This window comes from Euprymna scolopes, chromosome 34 (assembly GCF_053919585.1).
Source record: "Euprymna scolopes isolate OS-2025 chromosome 34, ASM5391958v1, whole genome shotgun sequence".
NCBI lineage: Eukaryota > Metazoa > Mollusca > Cephalopoda > Sepiida > Sepiolidae > Euprymna > Euprymna scolopes.
The window spans coordinates 55,843,455-55,864,291 of NC_136515.1; the positions used below are offsets into that span (position 1 = coordinate 55,843,455).

At 34.5% G+C, this 20,837-nt stretch overlaps 1 protein-coding gene across 1 annotated transcript in view; it reads left to right on the forward strand.

The window, feature by feature from the left end:
* Window positions 1–20,222: 20,222 nt before the first annotated feature.
* The window catches only part of LOC145259209 (cubilin-like), a 217,986-nt gene continuing 217,371 nt past the window's right edge, over window positions 20,223–20,837 (forward strand). Inside the window, exon 1 of the mRNA XM_080117044.1 lies at window positions 20,223–20,401. The gene's annotated coding sequence lies outside the window, so the exon portion shown is untranslated. The remainder of the gene's footprint in view (window positions 20,402–20,837) is intronic.

A 20,837-nucleotide genomic window follows, 5' to 3' on the forward strand; every position in this document is an offset into this window, starting at 1 on the left:
AAAAAAAAAAATGTAAAAAAGAAATCATTATTTCGACATTTGAAAGTGGTGCTCACTTTTTAGTTACAACGTTCTGATAAATCAGTCACCCATTTTGTAAGCAATAAAAACGCGGTATATCAAAACCATAGAAAGTAAAAATAATGAGTCTCTACCGCATTTGTAAGTCAGAAATATATTTGTTTCTCAAAGAAAAAAAAATAGAGAGAACAGGACTTTTTTTAATTGTTTTCATGAAAATAAAGTTTCGAGATTTTTAATTATTTTTTTTTTTTTACTTATTTAGTCAGTTTGTGGGTTTTTTTTTAAATTGTTTTTGTGAAAGGTGAGTTTTTTTTCAAAACTTTTGTTTTGTTTCTTTTTAATTTTTTTTAAAGTATTATAAATTTCACTAACATGCTGGAGAAATGTTTAATAATTTGGTATTTTTTTAGATTAGGTCCACCTCCACAATTTTCCTTTCAATGACGACATTTATAGGTTTCCGAGTATGCTGAACACGCAAATTGCATTGAAATTTTGCGGAAATAAATAGTTGTATTATGCATTGTATTCTTCGGCGGCCATCTTTTTACGTGCACACGCGCCATAAACAAATACACACACGTAAAAAAGATGGCCGCCAAAGATTACAATGCATAATACAACTTTTTATATCTTGATAACTACTTATTTCTGCAAAATTTCGATGCGATTTTCGTATTCAGCATAGTCGAAAACCATTTCAAATCGTCATTTAAAAGAAAATTGAGGAGGTGGACCTAATCTAAAAATTTACCAATAATTTTTAATCCCGTACGCCTCCCGATACATTGCTTCGTCAACATGCGACCATTTTATATCTCCCGAAGACACTTCCGTATTTAGAAAAAAGATAAATAAATAAATAAAAAGTGACCGATTTACCAGAACGTGGTAACTAAAAAGTGAGTATCCCTTTCAAATGTTGAAATGATTTTTTTTTTTCAATTTTTTTTCATAATCTGGTTAGTGTTCAATCAATAATAATCCAGTGAAAAAATTTCAAAAAACCTATCAGTATAGAAACTCCACCACGTAAGTAAATGAATAAAAAATGTTACGTGCGCATGCGTTAGCCTTGACTAGGGGGGTACTAAGGGAACGACCATTAAATAATTCTGCGGGTCGCCATGGAACTCAACGCCCAAGGAGTATCAAAATAGTTTTCATGATCTGAAGAAATTTTTTTTTCCGAAAAGTGGGTGATCACTTTTCCATCAAAATTTAACTTAAAATGAGCACCCACTTTCTGGCCACCTGAGGAAGGGGCATTTATTTTCGTGTTTATTGGCTTAAAGGTTTTTTTTACAAGGCAGTTTGGTACGCGAATGCATATTTAACAGTTTTCGTTTATGCTCACGCATAGCATAAACAAAGGCTACGTCTGTGAAATGGAAAATAGTCCCAGAGTTCAGGGGTTAATACCATGCAAAAGAAATCAAACAAAAAGACTTTTAAGCCAAGAAACACACAGAAAGAAAAAAAAATAGCACCCATTTTTTTTCTATCGAATTCATTTGCTGTTTTATTGAAAACTATTTTCCCCCGGATTTTTGATATAATTTTCCATTAAGGGCTGTGCGTCTCACGTTCGTAAATAACGACATTTTTTTTGTAGATTTTGGTGTGCTAAAAACGAATATGCAAACCGTTTCCGTCACAAAAAAAATAGTTTTTATGATATGAAGAAATTACTTTTTCGAAAAAGTGGCGATCACTTTTCCATGTAAATTTAACTTAAAATTAGCACCCACTTTCTAGCCACCTGAGAGAGGGGGGATTTTTTCCCATGTTTATTGGCTAAACAGCTTTCGTTTATGCTTACGCATAGCGTAAACGAAGGCTATGGCTGTTAAATGGAAAATAGTCCCAGAGTTCAGGGGTTATTACCATGCAAAAGAAATCAAACAAAAAACTTTTTAGCCAAGAAACAGAAAAATGCCCCTCTCTCAGGTGGCCAGAAAGTGGGTGCTCATTCTAAGTTAAATTTACATTGAAAAGTGATCACCCACTTTTCGAAAAAGTAATTTCATGAATGTCATGAAAACTTTTTTTTTGCTACGTAAACGGTTTGCAGATTCGTTTTTAGCACACCGAAATCTACAATAAAATATTTCGTTATATATGAACGTGAAACGGGCCTTAAAGTAAAATAATACCGGATTTTTTTGAGCAGATTTGCCGTTTAGTTGTACAAATATCCTCACACCAGGTAATCACTAAAAGGGATTTTTAAAAGTCGTCACCTGTATCGAGCAAAAGTTTAAAATCACCGATTATATGCCAGCCTACATCATGGTAACATATATTGAGTGAGTTCCTAACAGTATTTTTAGTTTAAACTCATTTTCCCAAAATTTCCCCAAACTTAACATGTTCGATACAGTCTGCCGCCATTTGTATTTTTCAGATATACCGATAAACATTGAATGTTTTTGAACCGATTATACATTACATAAAAACACTAAAATCTTATCCAGTTAGGTAGAACACTTACTTTTCTTGCCTTTGATAACATTTATTTGTTATATATTTATTTTTTGACAACTTCTTTGTATCTGTGTTTAGTAATATAAACCCTTTTCATTTAATGTAACGTTTAGTCGGCTCGAAAAACAGTGTTTATTGGTGTATTTGAAAGCTACAAATGGTGGTGGACATTGTTGATTACTTTAAGTTAGAGAAAGTGAGTTAAAACTAAAAAAACTATACAAAATACTGTCAGAAACCTATCCATTATGCCAGCCTATGTCATGGTAACATATGTTCGGTGAGTTTCAGACACTGTTTTGTATAGTTTTTAGTTTTCAACTTACTTTCCCAAACTTAACGTATTCAACAGAATTCGCGACCATTTCTGTTTTTTGAGCCAATTAAACATTTTACATTACATAAAAACACTAAACAATTATCCAATTAGGTAGAAACGTAAATTACCTTACCTTTGCTTTCATTTATTTGTTTTTGGACGACTTTTTCGAATCTGTGTATAGTAACCCCCTCCCCCCACCATCAACCAAATATTAATTACTAAATCACATTTTTTAAAACAACAAAAAAAAAGCATTTAGCGTTTCAACATTTTTGCTACGTTCGGCTTCATCCACTGATTGTTGGTCAAGTCCAAAACATGAATGATTGACAGAAACTCTCGAGGATCCAGATCAAATTCTGCAAGAGCACCATTTTTTTCAGTTTCGCCTTCTTTTTCATTTTTTGCAGTGGATTGCTGTACTAATATAAGAAACATGCATTTTCTCTTTTATTAAATTTTTCCATTACACCAAATTGAGCCACTGCAACGCGTGGCAGGGTACAGCTAGTATATATATATATATATATATATATATATATATATATATATATATATATATATGCTACGAAAATGTGTATATATATATACTTTTAATGATATCTATGCATCTTTAAAAGTGAGAATAGGTGTGTGTATGAAAACACTTCCTAACCTATAAACTCAACGAATTTTTCAGCTACATTCTCGAAATTTGGTATTCAGGGTATTCAGACATGTGGAAAACTTTGGTATCCAGGGTATCAAAACATTTGGAAAACTTTGATATCCAGGGTTTTAAGACGTGAAAACTTTTTAATCGATGTGATGCTATTTGACAGTGAAATGATATATAAATGTAATTTCTATAAACTGTGACAGACGAAAATGCTATTTCAAACTAAAGCGTGACAGACAAATGAAAAAACTGATGTTTCAAAGTGAAACTTGGCGGACCAATGAAATCCGTATGAAGCGTGATAGGCCAAGGAAATAAATATTTCAATATGAAATATTATAGCCTAAAAAAATATTTCCAACTGAAAAATAACAGATGAACCGATAGACGAACGAAACAGCTATGAAGCATGACAGACCAGAGAAAATACTATTTCGAACCGAAACATAACGGACCAACGAAAATACTATTTTAAACTAAAATCTGACAGAACAACGAAACATCAGTGAAACTTGATAGACCAATGAAACTGCAATCGAAAGGGACACATTTAAACAAAAATGGACAGACTAGCAAAATATTATTTAAACAAAATTCTGTGAAATGTAGACGATCACCGAAACTTCTATGAAGGGTGACAAATCAACGAAAATACTATTTTAAGTAGACCAATGATTCCTCTATGGAACCTGAACGACCACTGAAACTACAATAAAGCGTGACAGATCAACAAAAATACTATTTTAAGCAGAAATGTGACAGACCAACTAAGTCTCTATGAAACGTGACAGATCAAGGAAACTGCAATGGAGCATGACAGACCAACGAAAATGCTATTTTAAACAGAAATGTGACAGACTAACGAAACCTCTATGAAACGTGAACGACCAACAAAATTTCTATGGAGCGTGACAGACTAACGAAAATACTATTTCATATCTGAGATGTGACAGATCATCGAAAATGCTATTTATGATTAAAGGATAACAGACCAACGACACATCTATGGAGCCTGACAGACTTATGGAACTTGAACAAACAACAAAACTTCTATGAAGCGTGACAGACCAACGAAAATACTATTTCATATCTGAGATATGCCAGACCATCGAAAATGCTGTCTAAGATTAAAACATGACAAACCAACGACACATCTATGGAGCCTGACAGACTTATGAAACGTGAACGACTAACAAAACTTATATGACGTCCAAGGAAAATACAATTTCCAAGTGAGACATGAAAGACCAACAAATATGATATTGCAAACTTAAACGTAACAAACAACGCGTTTATGAACCGTGACAGACCAATGAAAATACTATTTGTAGGATTTTTTTATAGAGATTACTGGACGCACCTTATCTTAGATACGTCCTCCTAATCTATGCTTTTTGCAATAAAGATTTTATTTGAGGTCGTAGCGTGACAGATCTACTGACCGTTGTCAAAACATATCTAAATAAATAAATAAAACAATGTGTGATTGCAGATGTAGGATAAGAGAGGAATGGTGTACATAATAAGGGATTTATTTGAGGGAATTTGGGGGGGGGGGCAGGGGTAAAGGAAAAATTTGTAAATATTGTTTTGCGTTTGAGAAAAATGTCTTTGATATTTTTTCCACTCTAACACAATTTCACTAGCCACCACAACCAGTAATCTATCCTCACACACACGCACACACACACACACACACACACACACACACACACATATATATATATATATATATATATATATATATATATATATATATATATATATATATATATATGGTCGTCAGTATTGCACACTTCATGAGTGCGACGATCTGGGTTCGCGTCTATGTCGGAGCACGTCACTGATGAGATGCAGTACATCGAAACCCACTTTGGGTCTGGCGTTGTCCGTTGTCGATGCAATTGCTCGATTCTATCAAATTCTGGGTTCTATCTTTATCGTGAAAGGTGTATGTGAACGGGTATATATATATATATATATATATATATATATATATATATATATATATATATATATATATATAATCTCCTCTCAATATCTAATATATATATATATATATATATATATATATATATATATATATATTATGGCAGTGTAGTTTAGTTTCCTAGATGTACATCCACTGAAACAACCTGTGTCTACCAAAAGTGCTCAATGAGTTAAAAGAGGAGGTATATTAAATTTATTTATACAAATATTGATGGCTACATATGTGCATACATGTTTCTGTAATCATCCGTTATTGGGGAAACTATTGTATATTTTTACTTGTATTTCCTCGTGTTTTCCCTTTTCCTTTTTCCCTTCTTTTTCTCTTCTGGCATAATCGCGTCGTCTCAGCAGGTATTGTTAAGCAAAGTGTAGGCTGGCCAGTACGAAATGGGTGACCATTTGAAAATACTAGGCGCTGTAAGTCATCTTTCCATAACCGAGGAATATGCGGCTGGAGACTGTTTGTGAATTTTAGTAATCCCCTGTAAACTTCCTCCTGTGGAGGAAGCCGGCATAGTCCGTCCAGGGCTACTAATATGCCAGATATTACCAGTTTCTTTTCTTCTACCATGTCTCTCTCTTCCTCTCTTCCTCTCTGTGCATATACTTGTATTTGTTTTTCTTCACCTTTTCTCTCTTTTTTCACGCCCTTTCTTCTTCTTTTTCTTCTTTTTCGTCTTCTTCTTCTTTCACCTTTTCTCTTTTCTTTCACGCCATTTTCTTCGTCATTTTCTTCTTTTCTTCTTCTTCGTCTTCTTCTTATTCTTTCATCTTTTCTCTTTTCTTTCACACCCTTTCTTCTTCTTCTTCTTCTTCTTCTTATTATTATTATTATTATTATTATTATTATTATTTCTATTCATTTTCATTCTTCTTTTATATCTTCTACTATTAATCTATTCCACTCATTCTTTCTCTTTTTCCTTTTTGTTCACCTTTACCCTCTCATTCTTTGTGTTACTCTTCCTATTCTTTTTTCTTCTTTATTATATTAAATTTTTTCCTATTTTTCTTCTTCTTCTTCTTCTTCTTCTTCTTCTTCTTCTTCTTCTTCTTATCGTTACTCGTCCTTCCTTCTTTTTTGTTTCACGCTCTTTCACCTTATACACAAGAATCAACAGGTGGTCGCCCCCCCCCATGGTATAATGACAACATGTCTCTTTAATACTCCCTTACTCTTTTTAAGTAATTATTTCATCGAAACATCTGTTGTCTAGAAGCCTAACCTACCAACCACCAACCCCAACCACCCAGTGCTCCCAATCTCTGTGCCAATTTCGACAAGAATGTTCCCATGACCCTAACACAACAATCAGCACAATTTTTGTCTTCATGCTCCATATTCTTTCAAGTTCCCGCGCAAATTCTGATGATACTCATCTTTCTGTGACCAACTTTCGTTTCCACCAATGAAATTGCTTCACATCAAATATGGCTGATGTTTTTTTTTGTTTGTTTGTTTGTTTTTTATTTATTTATTTATTTATTTATGTTTTGGTTCAGTTAGCACTCTTACAGAAAACCAAAATCAAGGTAATTTTTGGTTGAAAAAGAAAAACACCCAAATATTTTATCTATTTACTAGCGGGGGTACCCGGCGTTGCCCGAGTGTTTGTTTACGGGACGGGGGGGGGGGAGTTTTAAAAAATGTTATGGTAGGTAAGTAGGAAGGATCAAACCCGGAGTCATGAGTAAAAGTAGGAAAATAAAGTGTGAAAAAAAAAAACAAAAAAACATCTGCAACGTTAACAGTTCGGCCACCAAGAAAAGTCCATTCCAGTTGTTTAGGAAAAAAAAAAAAAAAAAAAAACGACTACGGTAGGTCGGCGCGAACGTGAAAATATAATGTGAATTGTCCAGCACGCTCACCACTACGCCACAGAGCACTGCAGCTTAGTTTAGTGATTTTAAATAAGTTCACATGAAAGAACTACGAAGCCAAACCGGTGTTCTCTTCTCAACTGTTCCTTGTGAACGATCCCCAAACGGTGTTAAGTGGTGGCAGGGGGAGGAGGAATTTATTAGAGAGAAAATATTTTACCACTTCCATTGATCTTAACCGATTTTGGCCGTGACTTCTCAGCAGAAAAAGTATAGAAATCTAAGATTATCGAGGAATTTGAGAAATAATAAGCCTATAACACACCTCAGATATTGTTCTGCCGTTTGTGCATATTATATTTGCATGAAATATCTTGATTTTTAATCCTATTAAGGTCAAAATCCCACGGGAAAAAATGAGTTCATTTTATTTATATAGAGAAGAGAAGAGAAGAGAAGAGATAAAATGATTGGATATTTATTTTTAATTATAGGTCAACGTTTATCAAGACCAAGAAGCTACTCGAGGATAAGAGCTAATGGATGTTAGGTAAACGGTGAGGCAGCACAGTGACGATCAGTAATGGTGGAACTTGGGTGGAGTTTAATTATATAAGAAGACGGCTCAACAAGAGTTTATTTACATTAGACTTGAAAACAACCATGTTATAGTCAGTTGGGAAGCTGTGGAAAGTTCTAGGAAAGAAACTCTGCTCATGGAAATTTAGTTCAGTTTTACATACAGATAGAGAGTGAGAGAAATAGCTTTCAAAACTTTCTTAACTGTTTTAATACATCATATCAAATAACAGGTACTATCACTTAGTTTTGTCGTATTCACCCAACGTCAGGCATTCCACCTTCTGTTGAAAGTGAATGTTTATATGGGAATACAAATTCCCATGTGTTCACCAGTTATCATGTATATCCTGGTTAGAGACGATGGCATACAGCGTCTAGTATTTCTAAATGGTCACCCATCTTGTACTGGCCAGATTCGACGTAGCTTAACTTCGGTGATCTGTGATTGTGTCGTGTACTATTCTTGAACTTTGCATAAAGTTTTATCCAGTGAAAAATTGTGGTTTATCTTGTTATTGGGCTTTCTTTTTGAATGCATCGGTGGACCGACAGACAAACCACAATTATATATATATATATATATATATATATATATATATATATATATATATATATTAGTATTTCTCACGTTTAAATGTAACCTGGTTTCACGTAGTTTGCTTCTTATTGTTATAAGTAGTGTTCGAATAAGCGGTAACACGATTGTAACAGAGCCCCTAGCATATTTATCTCGAGCAGTCGAATAACACATATGAAAATGGCCTAGCTGGTGCACGATGTGACGTCACAGTGGAGGAAGAGAAGAGAAAGAAAAAAGAGAGATAAAATGCACCACGTGACCAGGACCAGAAAAAATGTGTTCGGGTGGCGCCCATGGTGGCATGAAACACTTTTCAGCACGTGTCGACACGGCATAGTTTTGTAAACTACATGGCGAAATAAGATACTTTTAAAACAATATGGAATGCGTTGTTGGAAAGCACCAGTAATAAATGCCTTTTGTTAAAACTGAAAAAAAAAAGCCAAATCAAATTCCTTCCTTTTGTTTGTTTCCTTGCGACTGTCTCAGACACAACACGTTGGGCCCAAGTGTTAAAATGCAACGACACCATTGAAGAAGAATAACGACTACGATACACGACTCTTTTTGTGTGTGACATTCGCCAGCATTGGGTATTCCACCTTCCTCTGAAAGCTTATGAGGGAATATAAATTCACATCCGTTCCACAGTAAGCATGTATATCTCGGTGAGGGAAGATGACATATAGCGTTTAATACTTTAATATGGTTACCCATCTTATACTGGGCAGGCTCAACGTTGCTTAACTTCAGTAATCTAAGAACCGGTGTGTCAACATTATGCCTATATTTAAAAATCTCAATAAATCAACACGTATAGCAATCATACACATTGGTTTATACACACATATAGCTTGTAACTATAAAGAACTTGAATGCCTATCTATCTATACATCTATGTATCCATCTATCCATCCAGCCATCTATCAACCTATCTATCGATCTATCTATCTATTTATCTATCTATCTATCCATCCATCTATCTAATCTATCTATCTATCTTATCCATCTATCTACCCATCTATCTATCTTATCCATCCATCTATCTATCTATCCATCTATCCATCCATCTATCTATCTCTCTTGTCCATCAATCTAAAGGGTGGTCAAAAAGTCAGGTAACATTTTAAAGAAAAACAATATTAGCAATACACGTATATTTAAGTACCATACATTGGAATATAAAATGAAACAAACATGAAATATGTTTATTTTGTTAATTGTCGTCCATTTCTCTCTATCAATCGCTGGAAGCGATTGTGTAACACGTGCAATCATGTCAGCTGATATCCGCGCAATCTCCTCTTCAATAAATAACTTTAAAGACGCTATTGTATCCGGCTTCTTGCCATAAACGCTATCCTTTACATAGCCCCAGAGCCAGAAATCAGGAGGGGTAAGATCCGGAGATCTGGCTGGCCATTCAACTGGGCCACGGCGACCAATCCATCGTTGTGGAAAAATTTCATCCAAGAAATAATATTAAACGAATAGAGATTATAATGGATCATATTGTTTTTTCTACCTTTAACATGTTACCTGACTTTTTGACCACCCTGTATATACCTCTCTTATCCATCTATCTATCTATCTATCTAATCTATCTTATCTTATCTATCCATCCATATATTTATCTACCTATTTTATCTACCTACCTATCTATCTATCTATCTATCTATCTATCTATCTACCTATCTGTGCTATCTATCTATCTATCTATCTATCTATATTATCAGGCTCCTTTCCTGGATCAATGTGACTCTCTCTTTCCAGGTTTCCCTATCCTCCTGAATCACAGTTGGCGTCATGTGCGATCTGTTCGATGTTCGTGGATCTAGTTCGTCCTATGTCCGTGCGCCCGTTCCGTGGAGTCCACAACAATACATTTCTCACCAACTCTTGCTTGCTCCTCTGGCAGTAACCAACAAGTCGTAGACGTCGCTCCATGGTGGAAGTAGATATAGCAGGTAGGTTGCCATAAAGTTGTTGCTTAGTGGGATGATCTTGCCAATATGCATTTAACACTGTTCAATATATCTTGGCAAGATCATCCCACGAAGCAGCAACTTTATGGCAACCTACCTGCCATATCTACTACCACCAGGGAGCGACGTCTACAATTTGAATGCCTCATAGGCACCGTCCTTGAATGTCTCCTTGTAAAAAGGCTTTTCAGGACAACTCGGAATGAGGACACTCTTTTCTATAAGTAAACTAAATATTTAAAATTACATAGTATTCACGGGACCAGGTAAAATGCCTTTTATATGGCTAACCAATAATGGATTTTATGAGGAATGGTGCACCTTCTCCAAGTGATGTTACCTCGTGTAGTATCACAAAGCTGGGTACTCCACCAGATTAAGAGAATTCTTGTTCCAAGAATCCAGTAAGACCAAGAGACCACAAAAAAGATATAACGTACTTAAAAGTTATGTTCTCAACTTCTTTACTAACTCAGTGTTTGAAAGATAAAAGAGAATTTTAATTGAATGTTCGATTACCCATCTATCTTATATAGTTATCAAATGTTAGCACAAGGAAATGGGGCCCTTTGATTTCTGAGAACTTTAACTGGGGGAAAATAAAACAAAAAAAATTTAGTTTTTTTTTTTAAGTTCGAATTACTTACTAGACACCACCCTCGATTATTTCTGGTTTCTCCGTACAAGGGTTTTTCAGGATAATCTAACATGAAGGCATTTCACCCTACAAGTAAGCCCTGACCAGATATTCAAAATAACGTAGTATTTAAAGCCCAAATAAGATTCCTTTGACATGACTATACACTAGCTCATAATACCGCCTTCCACTGAAAGTGGAAGTTTTATGGGTGATACAAATTTACATGTTGTCCCCCAGTCAGCATCTATACAGGGTAGAGTGGTAACATTGTCGCCCCAAAGAATATAACACTACAGCTTCATTTTAAAACGTTTATTGATGAATCAGCCTCTGTCCCATCGACGAAATGTCGCACCCCTCTGCCTGTTATACAAATACTTTAATGGTGAATACTCTGACGAACTGCAAGCGCTCGTACCTCCTCGACGTGACTACCACCGACAAACCCGACAAGCAACTAAGTCCTACCCCTTTACAGTAGAGATCCCTAGGTGTAAGAAAGCCTTTTACTCCAATAGTTTCTTCCTCAGAACTGCAAGTCTTTGGAACTCCCTTCCGGGATACTGTTTTCCCAGCTGTACTGATATGCAGAAGTTCAAGTGTAATGTGAACAAACATCTTTCTACTTATCTCCCTTCAAATTATGTCTCCGGTATTAACCTCTTACTTCAAAGTGGCACTTGCCTTGTTTGGGGTGAAAATTGAAAAAAAAAAATCAATTCAGGTAACTTGATTATGTAGTAGAGCTGGCATCTATTCAATGTAGCCGCGTTCAGCCGCAATCACAGGCGAGAGCTGGGCAAATACTCGGCGGATGGCGGCGATCAGACTGCCTTTGGTGTTGTGGGAGGTCGTGTTGGTGATGTTATCGACGTATGACCAAACGAAGTAGTCCAGCGAGTTCAGGTCGGTGGAGTAGGGGGGGCAGTGAGATGAGAGAAGGGCACAAATTCGTAGCACTTCTTCTGAAGCCAAGTCTGGGTCTCTTCGGACTTCTGGGCCGGCGTCGAGTTCTGTTACCACATCCAGGGTCTGCCAGCTGCTACTTGATTGCACCAGGTATTGTTTTCTTTAGGGCGATAATTTAATTTTTCTAGCTTGTATAAGATTACCTCACATGAAAGCTAAATGAGACTTTAATAAAATACCGTTATAAAATAATATTATAAAATAATATTATAAAATAACGTTATAAAATAATATATTTGTTTTCATCTGCAACTTTTTTTTCTAGCAGAACGACATTTCATCTGCAACTTTTTTTTTTCTAGCAGAACGACATTTTTTTTGTTTTTCAATATTAACTTTTGCTCTTATCAATGCCCAAAGGACACTTGAGGGCAAGACGTAGTGAAATTGTTAGTTGACAACGAACAATACATTGAGAAGATTTGATTATTTAGGCGGAAAATTCGGTAACAATTTCTTAACGTTAGACATAAAAACGATCATGTTGTAGACAGCTTGGGAAGCAGTTCCGTGGTATTGTGTTTCACAGATGAGATGCTCTTAAAAAGAAACTGAAATAATGTGCTGACGATTGGGCAACATCTTTCCTCCATATGTGTGTGTGTGTGTGTGTGTGTGTGTGTGTGTGTGTGTGTGTGTGTGTGTGTTGGGAAGTTAAGGAGAATGTCTTACACACCGTGTACGTAGCACACTTTGATGAACACATATATTTACTCAATCAAGCGTGGCCAACGTAAATAGAAGACCGTTCCATTAAAGTCACGTAACCTTCTAACATCACAGAATGAAGTACTATACCCACGGTTAGCCGATAGACAACTATTACAAGGATAGTTATTTTCTGCTCCAATTCTCAAAAAAATTGCCGAGGGGTTTATAAAACTGGTCCAAAATTAATCGTATTTTCTTTTCCGAAAGATAAAGGATTGTTTTACATTTGAATACGTGCAATTAAAAGGGAGTTTGTTTTGTTTTTGTTGTTTTTTTTTGTTTTGTTTTTTTGCCATAAAAATACTGTAGTCAAGATTTATGTTTTTTAAGTGTTTTTAATCATGAATTTTAAAATGCACCCGCTTTAAAATGATCACCGTAAAAGTCGTCTATTGTCTAACCATGGACATTACACTTTGTTCTGCAACGTCAGCAGTCACGTGACTTTAATGAAAGGATCTTCTATTTACGTTGACCTCACTTGAATAAAAAAAATATGCGTGTTTGGTCGCACCTGTGCTACTGAATGTGTTGTTCAGAGGCGAGACCGGAAGAAATAGAATGAATTCACCCGGGCATCCCTTTTTATATACCCTTCTAACGTGACAAACCCAATAGGGTTATCTTTTAGATTGTGTGCATAAAAATGTGCACTTTGTCTACAATGCGTGCAGTAAAGTCTCAAGAGGATGTATAGGGAAGTGTAAAAGTTGAGGTGAATGTCTTGTATACCGTGGAGTGCGTAACGCACGTGTGTTGGGGAGTGTGTCTATGCGAGGGGGAAACAGAAAGAAAGTGAAAATTTTCTAATGAGTTCCTTTTTATATGTCGATTGCAATACTACCTACCATTGAAAAAATGGGAGTTAACTGGGCTTGAAATGCACCCGCGGTGAATGTATATATGTAATTGTGTAGAAAAAGCATTCTGGAGCACACAAAATGTTAGAAAAAGATTATTTCCTAGAACTGCCAAAGTTATTATCCACCAGCAGATGAGGTAATACTACTAAACTTTGTTCATGGAAATGCCGTTTAGTTTTAAGTGCACAGAATTAGACAGGAAAATTATTTACAGTGGTTGTTTTGTTTTTATTGAGGTGATACCACTTATCCAGACGCAAAGCCCACTCGAGAGTAAGAGTTAAACGAGACCCTGGTGTAGACAGTAAAACAACACTATAATGATTGATAATGGTGGTTGATAAATGGGCAGAATTTGATTATTTAAGAGGGCAGCTAAACAAGAATTTGTTTACATTGGACTTAGACACGATCATGTTGTTATCAGCTGGTAATTAGCCCCGCGATATCGTTCCACAAACTTCTATGAAAAACCTTTGCTCATGAAAGTTTCGTTAATTTTAGAGAAATAAGTAGATAGGTAGGTAGAGAGATAGATATATATAGAGAGAGCTAGAGAGATAGAGAAAGAGGGGGAGATAGACAGACAGACAGACAGACAGAGAGAAAGAGAGAGGGGGAACTATTGATAATTGCTGTAGATAGACAAATTTTGGCTGTGAATGTTTTAAAGGAAAGAATCATACATTGGAGCTCAGCCGAGCACCTGGTCTGACAATAATCGTAGAGTAGAGAAAGACTAGCAAGACTGTGAGAAAGGGGCTGTAGAGAAAAGAAGAACATCCTCATCTAGATTTCAAAATCAGTTTGGTACTCTGTCGAGGCAGAAAACGGTACTCTGAACGGACCTACCCCAGATGTGGCTTCTGCACCTTTGTAGTTTAGTATTTGGTTCCAAAATTGAAATCCTTCAAACGGGTTCCGTGCATATTTATATGGGCATACACTCGTTTGAATTAACAAAAACAAATTAAAAACATTCTAAGCCAATCAGATTCATTTCTTTGAATTTATAAAAATTGTCATTTCAATCCACCTTTAAATACATAAAAAGCCAGATTTTTTTTTTCAATTAAATTATGAGCCAAAATCTTCGACAGAGCTTGCCTCAAGCCCCTACCTCTAACCACTCTGTCGGACTTGGGGCTAGCTATTTCAACTCACGGGCACACAGTCATAAACATAGGCACGCGGACACCAACGAACACACATACGCGCATTAACTCTTTCTTATTATCGTCTGCTCGTCCCAAACAAATGTATTAGCTTATTAATGTTTAAATACTCCTAACTTTTTTCACTGAGCTTTCTTTCTACAATTAAAACAACTAACTGTTGACTCTTATTGATCACTTTTAATCAAATATAATTCGTATAATTGAGTGGAAGAAGTTTGGATCATGTTTTTCAGACCCATTAATAATTCACGGCCCTTAAATTATAGATTCAAACTTCTTCGATATCAATTAAAGAACCCTCTTCTTTTACAAGAACTCTAAAAATGTTAACAACTATTCTACGTTTTCCTAACTACGTAAACTTCCATTTCAAACACATAAAAATACCTCGGGTTTGTTTAACAACAGACAGAAGTACAAAAACGTGTTAAAAAACAACAAAAGAAGAAAAACAAATATATAACAAATATAATAAATGTCACGATAGCATTTATCGGGTGGGTTTTATCAGTATATACGTTTATTTTCATTTTTAAGTCATTATTGAGGCTTCAAATATGTCAGTGTCGAGTCGCGGCCGTTTTTCTTATTCTCACGTAACGCTAGACACTACTTGTTTGTCGAACCGAATAAACGCTTTAAAAATAAGTAAAAACACGAAAAACTTATTCAGCTAGGTAGAAGATTAAATTATCTTGCTTTGATAACATTTATTTGTTACTAGCAGGGAGGCCCGATGTTGCCCGGGGGTTGAATGATGATCAACGAATGTTTCTCACGCCCATATTTTTATTGTCATCGAAATAGATGAAATGGTCTATTTTTCAATAAAATCAATTGATTGCCTGCTCTAGTTGTGGATCCATCGCGGTGCACCGGGAAGAAGCTTCGCATGACTCCCTGCAGTGACTTCGTCTACAATATACTGTAGTCTCCAGTGCACTGTAGAAAACTTACTGTTTATTTTATGCAATTATTTTATATACAATGTTTTGAATTTAACTTAAAAATGCAAAAGCCAAGTACCATGGTTCAATCGTGATTTAAACAGAAACATTTATTTCAAACGCGCCCCTGTCATATCAAAGAGCCTACTGTTGATTTTATATTATTGGTCTTACTGTTTGTGCGATGATAATGGCTTGAATTTAAGTTTGAAATGAAAAAATCAAGTATCATGGTTCAATTGTAATTTAAACATTCATTTCGAAGGTGGCCCTATAATATCAAAGAACCTACTGTTGATTTTATATGTCGTGCCCTCAGGCTTCTGTGATAAGCAAAAAAAAAAAAAAAACCTTTTCAAATGCACTTCTGATGTTAAGTTGTGTAAGTCAAAATTTGTCTGTTCCCCCTTTCATCGAATTTTTTTTCTAATATCAATATTTGTCGAAGACAAAAGCTATCTAATAATACTGCCATATAGATAAAGTACATTTGTATGAAATTTCATAAAAATCGACCCAGCCATTTCGGAGTCCATAGGGAACGAACTCACTCACACAGACGTACACACCGATAAAGTCTCTTTCATATAATAGTAGATAGCTGGTCAGCTGATACATTTGTTTCTTGAGGACATTTTCGTGTCTTTGTCTATTGCCTATTCTGTCTATTATAAAACAAATCCAATATATCTTCTTTTTGCGAAGTCCTCCTTTAAAATCATTTTGTTCGTGTTTTCTCTCGATCTCGCATTTAAGTTATAAATCTAAAAACAGTTTTCACTTATATATATATATATATATATATATATATATATATATATATATTATGACAGCCCCTTTAAGAAATTCGTTTCTTATCGTTGAGCACTCAGTTGAATTAAAGTCGGTCAATTTAGCTCTTGTGTACTGTATAGATCATCGTATAGCGATTAGGTCGCTGTCTGACTGACGTAAAGAACATTTAAAGTTAAAATGTTTAAATTCAACATTATTTCACGCGGTTAATGGTAGCCGAATGGATACGGTCTTTGCTAATTGAGCCAGAGATGTCTCGTGTTGCCGAGTTCGAATCGTTCGACTGGTGTTAATCGTGACACCCTGCACTGAAGATTCCCGAAAGTGCCTGTAAGTATTTAATTATTATAGTAAAAAATAATTATATATATATATATGGCTACTATACGGGTGCAGGATCGTTTCTTAGATTTTTAAATGCATTACGCACCCTGCATATATCTAGATTATCATCATCTTGAATACCCTGACAACGCCGGGTAAACTTGCTGGCGGATAATAACTTTGACAGTCAGAAATGACGCGAAAGAATGACAGACCATTCCAACACGATTGTCTGTCCCACTCTCAAGCCTTCCCACTGCCACCATACATCAAGTCTCCTAGCTTATCAGGGAGTGGTCTCTCTCTCTCTCTCTCTCTCTCTCTCTCTCTCTCTCTCTCTCTCTCTCTCTCTCTGTTTCCTCTCCTCAGCATATCGGTAAAAAAAAAAAAAAAAAAGTTTAACTGTGGTTTCGTCAACACTCCAGTTACAGCCCTCCCTTTCAGTGTTCCCTGCTAAATTCGAGCCTTGTTTCTTACACGGGCACAAAACAAAATGTACTTTCTAAAGAAAGGCAGCTAAATACGGATCTTTAAAAAAAAAAAAAAAAAAAAAAGTTATTGTTTTCAAAAGAGTCGAGATTTTTAAAAAGGATTTCCCCAGAAAAGTTCCTGATATTTCCACAAACAATGATTCCACCTCGCCAAGTTTATTTCTTTCCCACTAAAGAGGAACTTGTCTCGACACTACAGCCTGCTTAAAAACAAAACAAAAGAAAAACGAAAATTTACGAAAACAAAAACACAAGAATTGTTTTTTTTAGGATGCTTCCGTTTGATTAACATGTTCAGTGAGGAAAATACTACTTTACACTTGAGTCTGACAGACAAAAAACGTATCTCAAACTTAAGCATGACAGATTAAAAAGCATTTTAAACTTAAGCATGACACACCGATTAACAGTATTTCAAAGTTAAGCATTACAGGCCGAAAAAAACTAGCATTTAAAACTTAGGTAAGATAGACCAAAAAAGTATTTCAAATTAAGCATGACATACCAAAAAACGTATTTAAATCTTAAACATGAATAATCGACAAAGTAGTATATCAAACTTAAGCATGACTAATCGACAACAATAGTTTTTCAGACTTAAGTATGATAAAGTGACAACAATAGTTTTTAGTCTTAAGCATGACAAATCGAGGCAATAATATTCTAAAATTAAATCTGACGGACCAACAAAATGTTTTTTTTCTTTTTTGATAAATGGGCAAAATTATTTCAAACTTAAGCATGATAAATTAATGGAATAACTAATTCAAGCAGAAGCTGACAGATCTACGACCAACTTTGTTATTCCAATATTCGGTAAATATTCAGGGTTAAGACCTAAAATAAATTAAAAAAAATTAAGTGATAAAAAAATCTTGATTCAATCCAATCCGAATTTTAGAATTAATGTCACCTTCAACCGGACACCGTCTACAAATCTTGACTGTGTATTTGCTATTTATTTCCCACGAGGGCAAAATTAGACACAAATCAGATTTTAATGTAAAGAAAATCCAGCCTCCTCCTTCCCTCGAAAAATCAGGAAAAAACAAAATTGTTTCGGTTTAGAAGGATTTCTCATCTTTTGATCCAGGACGGAACCGGTACTCTACGTTGACCCTTGCTGCACGAACATTGGACATACGATTTTTTTTTTTTTTTTTTTTTTTTCAAGATTAAGATTTATTGAAATTATTGAAAAAAAACCCGGGGGAAACCGCGTTTTTATTATTCAATTTAACCAATATTTCAGATAAGCAGTGACAATTTTTTTCTCCATAAAAGTTGATCATGTACTTTTGTTTAAGGTAAGATTTATTTTAAATAATAAATACAGAAATAAAATTAAAAAATAAATGTGACTGGCTAAAAGAAAGCGCGTTTTATATAATTTTAAAATACTTGAGTCACTCAACCCCCAAATTTTACCATACTGTCACAATTGATTCATTAAAATAAAAATCCCGGCCGTGTTGATTCTAAGACGAAAACAAATAAACAAATAATTGTAACTTTACAGAGTAAACTTAAACTTGAAAAGGTAAGAAATATATATAATTATTTTCATAACTTTAAAACTAACCTTTCAAGCCAATATAAATTTGTGGGAAAATAATAGCGTGACAGACCAAATGAAATAATATTTCAAACTTAAACGTGGCAGAATATCTAAAATAAAATTTCCAACTGAAGCGTGACCAATAAAAAAGATATTTTTAAGTCTTAAACATTACAGAACGAGAGATAGTACTTCAAAGTTAAGCATCGCAAACCGAAAAAAAATTAAAATTAAGCAAGACAGACCTTTCAACTTAAGTCTAAAAGACAAAAAAGTGTATGAAAATTAGGTTTGACAGAATTTTTTTTAACTAGCAATACACGTAACCATCATAAACCTTCATAACAAGCAATACACTTAACCATCACAGACCTTCATAACTAGCAATACACTTAACCATCATAAACCTTCATAACTAGCAATACACTTAACCATCATAAACTTCATAACTAGCAATACACTTAACCATCATAAACTTCATAACTAGCAATACACTTAACCATCATAGACTTCATAACTAGCAATACACGTAACCATCATAAACTTCATAACTAGCAATACACTTAACCATCACAGACCTTCATAACTAGCAATACACTTAACCATCATAAACCTTCATAACTAGCAATACACTTAACCATCATAAACTTCATAACTAGCAATACACTTAACCATCATAGACTTCATAACTAGCAATACACGTAACCATCATAAACTTCATAACTAGCAATACACTTAACCATCATAGACCTTCATAACTAGCAATACACTTAACCATCATAGACCTTCATAACTAGCAATACACTTAACCATCATAAACCTTCATAACTAGCAATACACTTAACCATCATAGACCTTCATAACTAGCAATACACTTAACCATCATAGACCTTCATAACTAGCAATACACTTAACCATCATAAACCTTCATAACTAGCAATACACTTAACCATCATAAACCTTCATAACTAGAAATACACTTAACCATCATAGACCTTCATAACTAGCAATACACTTAACCATCATTAACCTTCATAATTAGCAATACACTTAACCATCATAAACCTTCAGATTAATTGAAAAAAAATAAAAATTAAACTTGACAGACCAAACTAACGTGTGACAGACCGACCGACAAAAAAAGAGAATCTAATAAATATACAAAGACACATCTACAAACCAAAAAGAAGAAAAGGGAGTCAAAAAAGAAAAAATCAAATTGGAAAATATACCCCCTTAAAAAATAAAAGAGCGCGGGTGGTTGTCGAGGTCGGGCGGTTAAATAAAACTAAGTCAGTCTCACTATCATTACCGTCAGTCATTTATCCCCACCCACACCCACCTTACGCACTACCGACCTCGTTCGACTTTTTTTTTTTTTGTCGTGTATAACCACTTACACAACGACCAACAACTACTACGCCAAACAAAGAAAAGGAGGATATATATATATATACATACCACGAGAAAGGTAGGTACACTAAACACATATTACATTTATATACCTATATATGCGTAAACATACACACACTCACGTATATAGATAAATATATACATACACGTGCGCACACGCACACATGAACATACTTTCATATATAAACGATGTATAAATGAGAAAAATTGATGATGAAAATAAAAATTGAATAAATTATAATATTTATTAATAAAAATTTTTTAATAAACTATAATATTTATTAATGAAATTTAAAAACAAATTATAATATTTATGATTATTTGTGATTATTTATATTATAATATTTATTAATCCACTGAAAAGAATTATAAAAAAAAATCCTTAAACGAAAGATGTAGAATGTAAGGCTCTTATATATATATATATATATATATATATATATATATATATATATATATATATATATATATATATATATATATATATATATATA